General features: G+C 45.1%; 1 protein-coding gene across 6 annotated transcripts in view; it reads left to right on the top strand.

The window, feature by feature from the left end:
• The first annotated feature begins 522 nt into the window (after nt 1-522).
• Nucleotides 523-12274, top strand: part of NXPE3 (neurexophilin and PC-esterase domain family member 3) — a 44425-nt gene continuing 32673 nt past the window's right edge. For 3 of the 6 annotated variants that reach the window (XM_079767188.1, XM_079767184.1, XM_079767185.1), the window contains exons 1-2: nt 530-647; nt 9733-9902. The gene's annotated coding sequence lies outside the window, so the exon portion shown is untranslated. Of the gene's footprint in view, nt 648-3661; nt 4125-9732; nt 9903-12274 lie in introns of those variants that run through there. The other 3 variants (XM_079767186.1, XM_079767189.1, XM_079767187.1) reach the window with 3 other exon arrangements.

Below are 12274 nucleotides of genomic sequence, written 5' to 3'. Positions count from 1 at the left end.
ATACTTTATGTATGTTCTCATTTTTTTTCTCTCTCTTAATTAGGTTATCGTATATGCAACGTTTAGAAATTGGTTATGCTGTGTCATAACCTGAGATAGGGAATTCAAGAGGAAGAGATTTGGGACACCGTGGTGGGCACTTTTCATTTGTCATCTCATTTATTTCTAAGTACAGATAGTGTAGCCCCTCATTAGTAAATCGTATTTCTTTGACACACGGAACTATAAAACATTCCGCCACAGGTAGGGGCGTCTCGGTTTGATCACTTCGCAGACAAGAAAAGACTTGAAACGGATTTTCCCCGGGAAACCCTGACTGTCCGAAGGCAGCGAGGAGCTGGGCCGAGAAGGCCCAGCGGTCAGGCAATAGCCGCAGGAGATAACAACTTCGGGGCCTGGGCTCCCGGCTCCGCCCCTGGCTCCCCCCCCCCTCGCCCCCCATCCACCCCCGCGCTTGGCGCCGCCCGCGGTGGCCCGTCGCTGTCCTCGGCCCGCCCCTCCCGAAGCGCGACCAATCGTAGCCTGGGGTCGCGGTGAGACGTAGCGTGGTCCTGAAGCCGGGCCCAGCGGCCCGCATCGCGGCGGCTCAGCGCTGCCTCAGTCACCGCCCTGCGCGGGGGAGCGCGCGGCTGCAGGCGGGCGTGCAGGTGAGTGCGGGCCTGCGGGTTGTGCGCGGGCACCCGGCCTGCCTCGGCCGTCCATTGCCGGCTCCTCGCGCGCGCCTCTCGGCTTCCAAGGTCCTTCCTCCGCACGCACCGCCTCGGAGCCCCGGTCGCCGGCCTAGAGCCGAGCCTGTGCAGCTGCAGGAGGCAGGGCTGGGGGCGTGGGCGCCTGGGAGGAGAGCTCCGGCCCACGGCGGGGGCGGGGGTGGAGCGCCCGGCCGCCGCTGCCTGGGACCGGAGTTGTTGGAGCCGTGGCAGGTCCTGGCTGGGAGAGCATCCCCATCCTCCCTTTTGCCGACTCGCCGCAGCGCCGCGGAGCCGGACCTGGGCACCGGCGCTAGGCACCCCCGCCCCCGCCCCCGCCGCTCCATCTCTGGCCTCATCGCTGCTCTGGCCTTTGCTGACATCTGGTTCAGGTCGTAGTGGGTAAACCGAGTTTGACTGGATGTGGAGACCGTGGGGTCTGGTGTCCATCTCTGCTCCATCCAAGGCCAGTAGGGTGGGAAGAGGGATTCTCAGACAGGGTGGTGGTGGCTGTTTTAATTGTGTGTACTTGCCTGTTTGCGAACTTTTTATTGCTTTTCATTATTGACTCTAAAGAAAGACTGCTGTCACATTTCCTCAAGACTAGGAGTCACACTGCTCTGACGAGCCTCCCCCGTCCACACTGTGGTTAATTATCTGGAGCATTAGGGTGTGCTTGAAGCTGGCAGGATTCCCCGGCCCCGATACATTGTCTGATTCCACAGCGGAGGTGGTAGCACGCTATTTTTCCATAGTGTCGGGCTCTGCTTCTCTTTGATTGTTGAGTATCTTCTCTCCATGTCCTGTTATCTTCACAGTCTCTCTGGGCCTGATAAAGTGCTGTTATTTGTTACTGAGAATGGAAACAAAGGGGTAGATCTCTAAAGTGGGCTTGGCTGTCTGTCCCCTGTGCCTTAGAATTGGGGTGTCCTGAGGATACAATGTAAGTTTCAATTCTAACATTTCAGAAAGGTCATCCCTGACCAAGCGTTACAAATAACACTCCCTGGCCACCCCGTACTAGTGGTTCTGCTACCTGGCTGACCATTATAATCATCCTCAGATCTTTATTAAAAGCTGTTTCTTGGACCCTACTCCCACAGATTGTGTCTTGCTGCGACCTTTGCCCCTAGGTTCAGGATCTGAAGGAGGGGCCGAGGCATAAATGAAAATGCTATACAAGAAATATGAATTTAGAAGGCTTTGGGGGCCAGGTGGAGCCTCTTTCTTGAAGAGACACACCAACTTCTGGGTCCCGTTTGCTTTTTAGTCACTTGAATACACATTTGCCCTTTAGCAGTGCATACAGGCAGATCAAAGGTAAAGTTTGGTATTCAATGTAAAGATTATCAGGTTGAAATCTCCTTGAGCCCTTTGCAATCACAGCAGGATTCAGCCCTGCTAAATACAAAGTCCATTGGCCTTCCAATTTTTTTTTATTGATTAAGGTATTACATATGTGTCCTTATCCCCCCCATTGCCCCCCTCCCACTCATGCCCTCACCCCCCTGGTGTCTGTGTCCATTGGTTAGGCTTATATGCATGCATACAAGTCCTTTGGTTGATCTCTCCCCCTTACCCCCACCCTCCCTACCTTCCCTCTGAGGTTTGAGCATCTGATCGATGCTTCTCTGTCTCTGGATCTGTTTTTGTTCATCAGTTTATGTTGTTCATTATGTTCCACAAATGAGTGAGATCATGTGATATTTATCTTTCTCAAACTAGAAACACCAATCAGAAAGGCCTTCCAATTTTAACTGTTGTTTGTTTTAGCCTCTGGCAGTGTCCTGCATTTGGTCCTGCATCCTCCAGGCATTGGTATTTTTAAAAGCTTCCAAGATGATATTAATGTGCATTCAAGGTTGAAGACCATCATTTATCAACATGTCCTGTTTTTTCTTAAATCAGTTACTACTCTGTGACTTATTTAACTGATTTGTTTACTTCTCTACTCCCCCACTCCCCACCAATGAAAGCCTGTGAGGTGGGGGGCGGGGAGAAGGAGAAATTGGATCTGGTAGAAACAAGTCCTGCAGACTTCTGTCCCTGTTTCATCTTTGTCCCAGGATTGACCTTATTTGGCTGACCCATCATTGTCATGGTCTTGGATGTATTTCTGTTTCTTTAGACCAGGGGTCCTCAGACTTTTTAAACAGGGGGCCAGTTCACTGTCCCTCAGACCGTTGGAGGGCCAGACTATAGTTTTAAAAAAACTATGAACAAATTCCTATGCACACTGCACATATCTTATTTTGAAGTAAAAAAAACAAAACGGCAAAAACACCCGCATGTGGCCTGCGGGCCGTAGTTTGAGGACGCCTGCTTTAGACCCTGACCTGTTAAGTTTCAAGGTCTTACTCAGTACCTTATGAAAAATACAACTGCTCTTTGAAAAGTTGAGATATAAACATTTAAGTTTTCGTTTATTCCATGTAAATCTGTGCTTTTTGTCTTTTATGTAGGGGTCCATGTATTCCAAATTAAAATTGCAATTGCAGACACTTGCTCTGACAAGTACAGTTAGTTACAGGTCATAGTATTTAGGATGGGAACTGTTCCAGAAACTGGATATATGGTTGATATTCTTTGTGGAATGGTTATCTAAGAACATTAGCTCCCTTGAGGATGAGGTTGCTGCCTAGTTTTCTGTCTAGTACTGAACTCAAGTATTTCATTTGTGTTATTGTCACTTGTAATTCCAAGTGACGTAGCAATCACTTTATAATTATTTTTTTATTTTATTTATTTATTTTTTAAAATATATTTTATTGATTTTTTTACTGAGAGGAAGGGAGAGGGATAGAGAGCTAGAAACATCGATGAGAGAGAGACATCGACCAGCTGCCTCCTGCACATCCCCACCGGGGGATGTGCCCGCAACCAACGTACATGCCCTTGACCGGAATCGAACCTGGGACCTTCCAGTCTGCAGACCGACGCTCTATCCACTGAGCCAAACCGGTTTCGGCATCACTTTATAATTAACTTATGAGATAACTAGTCGCCTGGTGCACAAATTCATGCATATTGAAAGGAAATTAATTAGAAGAAATATTTTAATATTGCTGTTTGCCCTTTCTCTATAATAGAAGTGTCAACCAAATTCACGATCGACAATGACAGGTCGAAACACATGTGTGCGATTGGCGCCAGTGAGAGCTTTCTATGTATTGCGCATGCACGAGTCAACTTAGCCTTTTATAGATATAGAATAAACTTGCGTAATTAGAACTGCTTTCTGATTTAGCTAAACTTTTTCCAGCCCAGTGAAGCACCCCAACCTCTCTTTCAGGTAATTGTCAGCAGCACAGCAGTAAATATCAACATGAAGCAGATTATTATTGTAGATCACGCAGGAAGAACAAAGGATAAAATATTTAACTGCAGCAGTGTTTGACTGTATTCTGCACAGTGAGGAAACCTGAAGTCATTTTCAAGGTCTACCGTTTCTTACTTCTTTTCATTCGGGTCAAGTTTCTAAGCTTTCTAAATCTCTGTCTTCTGGCTAATGAAAAGAAAATAAGATTCCACTGAGTCTCTTATCTACCTACTCCAGGATTTCTGTGAGGATCAAATGAGATGAGGCATGGGAAAATGCTTCACAGACATTTGGTTATAAAGCAAGTTGTGTTCCTAGGCTGAAGAAACTGCAAGTAGGCTAGTGGTCGCTAGGAAGAGGAAGCCGGGCATTGCTACGTGATGTCATTACCCGGACGGACACTTAGCATATTAGCCTTTTATATATATACTAGAGGCCCAGTGCACGAAATTCGTGCACGGGGGTGTGTGTCCCTCAGCCCAACCTGCACCCTCTCCAATCTGGGACCCCTTGGGGGATGTTCAACTGCCGGGCCTAAACAGGCAGTCGGACATCCCTCTCACAATCCTGGACTGCTGGCTCCCAACTGCTCTCCTGCCTGCCTGATTTCCCCTAACCGCTTCTGCCTGCCAGCATGATCACCCCCTAACCACTCCCCTGCCAGCCTGATCGACATCTAACTGCTCTCCTGCTGGCCTGATCGTCCCTAATTGCCCTCCCCTGACAGCCCAGTCACCCCCAAATCCCCTCCCCTGCATATTCCCTCTTTATTAGATAGGGTTTTTTCTTTAACATATTGGACAGCCCTAACTGGTTTGGCTCAGTGGATGGAGCAATGGCCTGCAGACTCAAGGGACCCAGGTTCGATTCCACTCAAGGCCATGTACCTTGGTTGGGGGCATATACCCAGTGGGGAATGTGCAGAAGGCAGCTGATCGGTATTTCTCTCTCATAGATGTTTATAGCTCTCTATCCTTTTCCCTTCCTCTCTGTAAAACATCAATAAAATATATATATAAAAAGAAACATTTAAGATTCCTCCATATGTGCCTGGCTGGTGTGACTCAGTGGCTGAGACCCCAGGCTGGGGGTGGGGTCCGATCGCCGCGTGGGTGCTGTGCTGCCACCAGCCGGAGACCCCAGGCTGGGGGTGGGGCCTGATCACAGCCTGGGTGCTGCGCCGCTGCCAGCCCAAGACCCCAGGCTGGGGGCGGGGCCCGATTGCTGCGTGGGTGCCACGCCACCGCCAGCCCAAGACCCCAGGCTGGGGGTGTGGACCCAAACCGCTGCTTGGTGCTAGAGCATTCCCAAGTGGCTGCAGGCAGGATGGGAACGTCCCCGCGTCACTATGGCGCCTGCACTCATAGGCTCCGAGTGGCCAGGGGGCGTTCTGGGACTCCTGCCGCGCAGGGCCTATGGGCCTACAGGCTAGTAGCAGCCTGGGTCCAGAGGATGTTCCTGGGACCCAGGCCAATCAGCGGCTGCGTATGCAAATTAACCACCATCTTTGTTGGGTTAATTTGCATACTCGCTCTGATTGGCTGTGGGCGTAGTGAAGGTATGGTCAATTAGCATTTTCTCTTTTATTAGTGTAGACTAGTGTCCTGGTGCACGAAATTTGTAAGGCATGGGTAAGGTCCCAAGGCCTAGCTGGAGATCAGGGCCAATCGGGGCCTTCCGGCTGCCGTCTGGGGCCTTCCTTCCCCGGCTGCTGGCTGGGGCCTCCACTGGCTGCCAGCTGCTGGCCGGTTTCTCCCTTCCCTAGCTGCTGGCTGCCAGCCGGGGCCTCCCTTCATTCCATGCCACCCCCTGCTGGTCAGCGCATGTCATGGGGAGCGATAGAACTCCCCGTCTCCTGGTCAAACTCCTGTGGGGACACTTTGCATATTAGTCTTTTATATATATAACTAGAGGCCCGGTGCACAAAATTCATCCAGCCTGCACCCTCTCCAATCTGGGACCCCTTGGGGGATGTCTGACTGCCGGTTGGACATCCCTCTCACAATCTGGGACTGCTGGCTCCCAACCACTTGCCTACCTGCCTGCTTGATTGCCCCTAACCATTTTGCCTGCCAGCCTGATCACCCCCTAACCACTCCCCTGCCAGACTGATCAATGCCTAACCGCTCCCCTGCTGGTCCAATCACCCCCAACTGCCCTCCCCTGCCGGCCTTGTTGCTCATAACTGCCCTCCCCTGCAGGCCTGGTCGCCCATAACTGCCCTCCCCTGCAGGCCTGGTCGCCCCCAACTGCCCTCCCCGGCAGGACTGGTTGCCCCTAACTGCCCTCCCCTGCAGGCCTGGTCCCCCCCAATTTCCCTCCCTCCCCTGCAGGCCTGGTCACCCCTAACTGCTCTCCCCTGCTGGCTTGATCGCCCACAACTGCCCTCCCCTACCAGCCATCTTGTCGCAACCATCTTGTGACCATATGGGGGTGGCCATCTTGTGCAAGAATGTGATGGTCAATTTGCATATTACCTATTTATTATATAGGATTAGGAAGTCAAGTACCTAATGGCAGTCTAGGGTTGTCACCATAGGCCATAAAGAAGTTAGATTGGCTGGTAAGTAGTCTATCAAAATTTGGCAAAGCACACCAAGTAAATGTTTTGTTTGTCTTTAGAACATAGGTAAATATGAAACATGAATAAGTTTGGACTGACACTTCAGAAAGATTTGAGAGCAGGACTGGTCAAGTTTAGATTCCTTATGGAGTGATCATAATTTTTAGATCTGTCTAGATGCCTCTTGTTTTCTGTAGTGATAGGGTGAATCGTTTAACTACTTGATTATTCTACACTTAAAAAAAAAGTCATTATTGTTGAGAGCATCACAGATGTACCTCTTTTTTCCCCCCCATTGTCCCTCTTCACCTGGCCCAACCCCACCCCAGGCCTTCACCACTCTTATCATCTGTGTCCATAGGTAATGCATATATGCATATAAAGTCTTTTGTTATCTCTTCCCTACCCCCTTTGAGATTTGTCAGTGTGTTCCATGTTTCCATGCCTCTGTTCTATTTTATTCATCAGTTTATTTTTGTTCATTAGAGTCCTTGTTCATTTCTTTTGATTTTTAGATTCAATTGTTGATAACTACGTATTTATTGCCATTTTATTGTTAATATTTTTTATCTTCTTCAAGAATACCCTTCAACATTTCATGTAATACTGGTTTGGTGGTGGTGAACTCCTTTAGCTTTTTCTTGTCTGTGAAAAAGCTCTTTATCTACCTTCAATTCTGAATGATAGCTTTGCTGGGTAGAGTGATCTTGGTTGTAGGTCCATGCTGTTCATCAATTTAAATATTTCTTGCCACTCCCTTCTGGCATGCAAAGTTTCTGTTGAGAAATTAGCTGACCATCATATGGGCATTCCCTTGTAGAATTAACTAACTACTTTTTTCTTGCTGCTTTTAACCTTTGGCATTTTAATTGTGATGTGTCTTGGTGTGGGCCACTTTGGATTCCTCTTGTTTGGGACTCTGTGCTTCCTGGACTTGTAAGTCCATTTCTTTCACCAGACAGGGGAAGTTTTCTGTCATTTTTTCTTCAAATAGGTTTTTAATATCTTGCTCTCTCTCTTCCCCTTTTGGCATCCCCATAATGCAAATGTTGGTATGCTTGAAGTCCCAGAGGCTCCTTACACTATCTTCTTTTTTGAATTCTTTTTTTTTTTCTCTTCTGATTGGGTATTTTTTGCTTCCTCTTAATCCAAATCATTGATTTGATTCTCAGAATTCTCTACTGTTGAATCCCTGTAAATTATTATTTATTTCATTTAGTGTATGCTTAATTTGTGACTGGTCCTTTTTCATGTCTTTGAAATTCTCACTAAGATCTTTGAAATTCTCACTAAGTCCCTTCAAGCTCTCATTAAGATCCTTGAACATCCTTATAACCATTGTTTTGAACTCTGTATCCAGTAGTTTGCTTGCTCCCATTTCATTTAGTTGTTTTTCTGGATATTTCTTCTGTTCTTTCATTTGTTACATGTTTCTTTGTCTCCACATTTTGGCTGCTTCCCTGTGTTTGCTTCTATTTATTAAGTAGAGCTGCTTTGTCTCCTGGAATTGGTAAAGTGGCCATGTGTAGTAGGTGTTCTGTAGGGCCCAGTGATTCAGCTTCCCCAGTCACCTGAGCTGGGTACTCTAGGTGCACCCCTGTGGGGCTGTGTGCACAGTCTTTTTGTAGTTGTGTGTCACTGCGAGGAATTGACCTCCAGGTCTCTTGGCTGTGAGGACCAGCTGCGACTACAGTGGAAGAGCGGCTGTACAGGAGACACCCCTATAGAGTAGGACTTGCTTTAGTAGGCTTTGGTGCTGACCAAGTCTGCCTCTTGAGTGTGCCACTTGTGGATGTGCAGAGTTGTAATCTGGTATGGTCTGAAGTTGTCCACTGGGTGCACTGGGTCTGGGGACCCCCTGGAGGTACAAAGTCAGTCACTGCCTGGGGCCACCTTGCAGGAGCTACAGAGCAATCTGCAGATGACTGCTACTTGTGTTGGGCTTAGAAGTTCCCAGGTGAGGTGTGCTGTGAAGCAAGGCAGGCTGGTGCTACTGCTGGGTCTTGGGCCTCTTATTGAGAGGATGGGGCATGCTGATGCCAGCTGCTGCTTGTTTGAGAGAATTTAGAAAGGCTGAAGCCTGAGCCAGGACAGGCCATTCATGTGGAAAAGCCACTGCGAATAGCTTGGGTGGGATTGCAAATTGGATGGCGTGGGGTCTCAGGGAGTCACCAGGCTGAGTGAACAGTGTGAGTCGGGCTAATGGAAACTCAGATATGGCTGCCAGTCAGCTCTGTGATGGGGGAGGTATCAGCATAGGAACAGTGACCCCTGTGAGTACCCCTGTCTTGGAGAAAGCTGCCCCCAAGTTCTTGTTCCGATGACAATCTGGTTCCTCCCCTTATGTCTCTGAATCCCCCCAACGCACTGCCCTAGTCCTGAAGCTCAGAGGGAGCGAGTCCAAGTAAGTCCTTGTGTTGGCCCTTTAAGTGGAACTGCCTGGGTCTCCAGCAGCCTCTGTGTCACATAGCCACAATTCCTTCTAGTTTTTACAGCCACATGTTACGGGGACTTCTCTTCCCAGTTCTGGAACCTAGGACTGGGGGTCTGGTGTGGGGCTGGGACCTCTTGCTCCTCACGGGAGGCCTCTGCAGTCTAAATATCCCTCTTGATTTAAAAAAATGCCACATGTGGGTGTTGGACCAGCCTGTTCTACTCCTCCAACCCTCCTACCAGTCTCAGTGTGCTTTCTGCTTTACTTCTCTAGTTGTAGGACTTCATTCAGCCAGATTTCAGGTGGTTCTGAATGATGATTGTTCTGTATTTTAGTTGTAATTTTGATGTGTTTGTGGGAGGCGGTGAATACCAGTGTTCACCTACACCGCCATCTTGGTTCTCCTTCGATCATTCTACACTTTAAGAAAAATAACACATGAAGCTTTACCTTTGGTTTATATATTTTTTTCATTTATATTTCTATTTATAAAGTTTTGACCTTCAGCTCAATTCTTCGAGTGATTTGCCATATTTATGTATATAAATAGCCAGTTACTGTTTTTTATTGGTAGGAAACGAAATGTTCCCATCTCCACTCCTCTCACTATGTTGTACTGAAGTCTATGTACATCTCTGCTATAAAATTGTACTCTTGATTTCAAATATGTTTTTCTTGACTTAATTTTAATACCTTTAACCTCTACATCATGTGCTTATCTCTGTTGCAGCAAGAAAAATGGTTTAAAAATGAAAAAAAAAATCAGCATGTGGCAAGATAAGGGCTGCTGTTACGATTGCTTAAGATCAGGACTTCACATTGGAAAGAAATTTAGATGTCAATTTTAATTTTTAGTTCTAATAAGTATCTTTTCTTGGGAACTGGAAATTTCCAAAGAAGGTAAGTTATGTTTATTATATATTTTTATTTTTTGGTTGATCTAGGAAACTTCATTCTAGAGTCATTCCCAGTTAGCATTCTTGCTCTTAATTCTAAGGCAATTTGAGATACTAAAGGATATTTTTCTGCTCTCTTTGCAAATAGCTTTTTTTGTTAAAATGCCTACTTTTAATATTTGTAAGAAAATCATGGAAACCTGTGACTTTTTTTCACTTTGAAACCTATTTATTTATTAACTTAAATTTTATTTTTCAATTATAGTTTACATTCATTATTATTTTATATTAGTTTCAGGTGTACAGCATAGTGGTTAAACAGTTATATACTTTACAAAGGGTTTCCCCTGATATTTATAGTAGCCGCTTAGTCATTGTAATATTATTGACTATATTTCCTATGCAGTACTCTACATTGCTGTGATTATTTTGTAACTACCAATTCGTGCTTCTTAATCTCTTCACCTTTTTCACTCATTCCCCCAAGTCCCCTCCCCTCTGGCAACCATCAGTTTGTTTTCTGTATCTATGAATCTGTTTCTATTTTGTTTTTTGTTTATTTTGTCCTTAGATTCCATATATAAGTGAAATCATATGGTATTTGTTTTTCTCTTACTGACTTATTTATCTGAGCATAATACCCTCTATGTCCATTGATACTGATGCAAATGATAAGCTAGCTTCCTTCCTTCCTTCCTTCCTTCCTTCCTTCCTTCCTTCCTTCCTTCCTTCCTTCCTTCCTTCCTTCCTATGGTCAAGTAATAGTCTATTGTATATATGTACCACAGCTTTTTTATCTGCTTATCTATTGATGGGTGCTTGATGCTTCCATATCTTGATCTTTGTAAATAATGCTGCAATGAACATAGGGGTGCATATATTCTTTCAACTTAGTGTTTTGGGTTTCTTCAGAAATATACTCAGAAATGGCATTGCTGGATCATAAAGCAGTTCCAGTTTAAACTTTATGAGGACCTTTCTGACTTTTGTTCATAGTGGCTGCACCAGTCTGCATTTCTGCCAACAGTGCAGGAGGGTTCCATTTTCTCTACATCCTCATCAACACTTGTTTGTTAATATATTGAGGATAGCCATTCTGACAGGTGTGAGGTGATACCTCATTGTGGTTTTAATTTGCATTTCTCTGGTGATTAGTAACAATGAGCTTCTTTTCAAATGTCTGTTGGCCATCTGTATGTCCTCTTTGGCGAAGTATCTTTTTAGGTCCTTGCCCATTTTTTAATTAGATTGTTATTTTGTATTTAGTTGTATGAGTTCTTTATAAATTTTGGATGTTAACCCTTATCATATGTATCATTGGTGAATATCTTCTTCCATTCAATAGGTTGTCTTTTCTTTTTGTTGATAGTTTTCTTTGCTGTGTAAGAACTTTTTGGTTTGATGTCCTATTTATTTATATTTTTGTTTCCCTTGCCTGAGGAGATATGTCAGAAAACAGATTGCTAAGAGAAATGTTCAAGTTATTATTTCTTATGTTTCCTTCTAGGAGTTGTATGGCTTTGAGTCTTTAATTCACTTCCAATTTATTTTTGTATATAGTGTAAGAGGGTGGTCTAGTTTCATTTTTTTTTTTTTGCATGTATCTGTCCAGTTTCCCCATTATCATTTATTGAATAGACTGTCTTTATCCCATTGTATGTTTTTGCCTCCTTTGTCATTTATTAATTGACCATAAAGTCATGGGTTTATTTCTGGGCTCTCTGTTTTGTTCCATTGATCTATGTTTTTGTTTTTATGCCAGTATCATGCTGTTTTTTTAAAAAATTATCTTTATTGTTCAAAGTATTACAGATGTCCTCTTTTTCCCCCCATTGACCACTTCTACCCTACCCCTGTACTCCCCTTCCCCCTAGTCTTCCTCATACTATTGTCTGTGTCCATGGGTTATGCATATATGCATATAAGTTCTTTGGTTAATCTCCCCCCCACTTTCCATCTGGCAACCAACATAAAGTTCTCTATCTATGATTCTGTTCCTTGTTCATTTTGTTTGTAGTTCAATTGTTGATAGATATATATTTATTGCCATTGTATTATTCATATTTTTTATCTTCTTCAAGAAGACCCTTCAACATTTCATATAATACTGGTTTGGTGGTGATAAACTCCTTTAGCTTTTTCTTGTCTGGGAAGCTCTTTATATGTCCATCAATTCTAAATGATAGCTTTGCAGGATAGAGTAATCTTGGTTGTAGGACCTTGCTTTTTATCTCTTTGGATATTTCTTGCCACTCTCTTCTGGCCTGCAAAGTTTCTGTTGAGAAATCAGATGACAGTCTTATGAGACCTCCCTGGTAGGTAACTTAACTACTTTTCTCTTGCTGCTTTTAAGAGTCTCTCTTTGTCCTTAACTTA

Source organism: Cnephaeus nilssonii (assembly GCF_951640355.1).
Source record: "Cnephaeus nilssonii genome assembly, chromosome: 3".
Classification (NCBI taxonomy): domain Eukaryota; kingdom Metazoa; phylum Chordata; class Mammalia; order Chiroptera; family Vespertilionidae; genus Cnephaeus; species Cnephaeus nilssonii.
The sequence above is the reverse complement of the archived record's forward strand: the minus strand, read 5'-3'. Positions and strand labels throughout refer to the sequence as shown.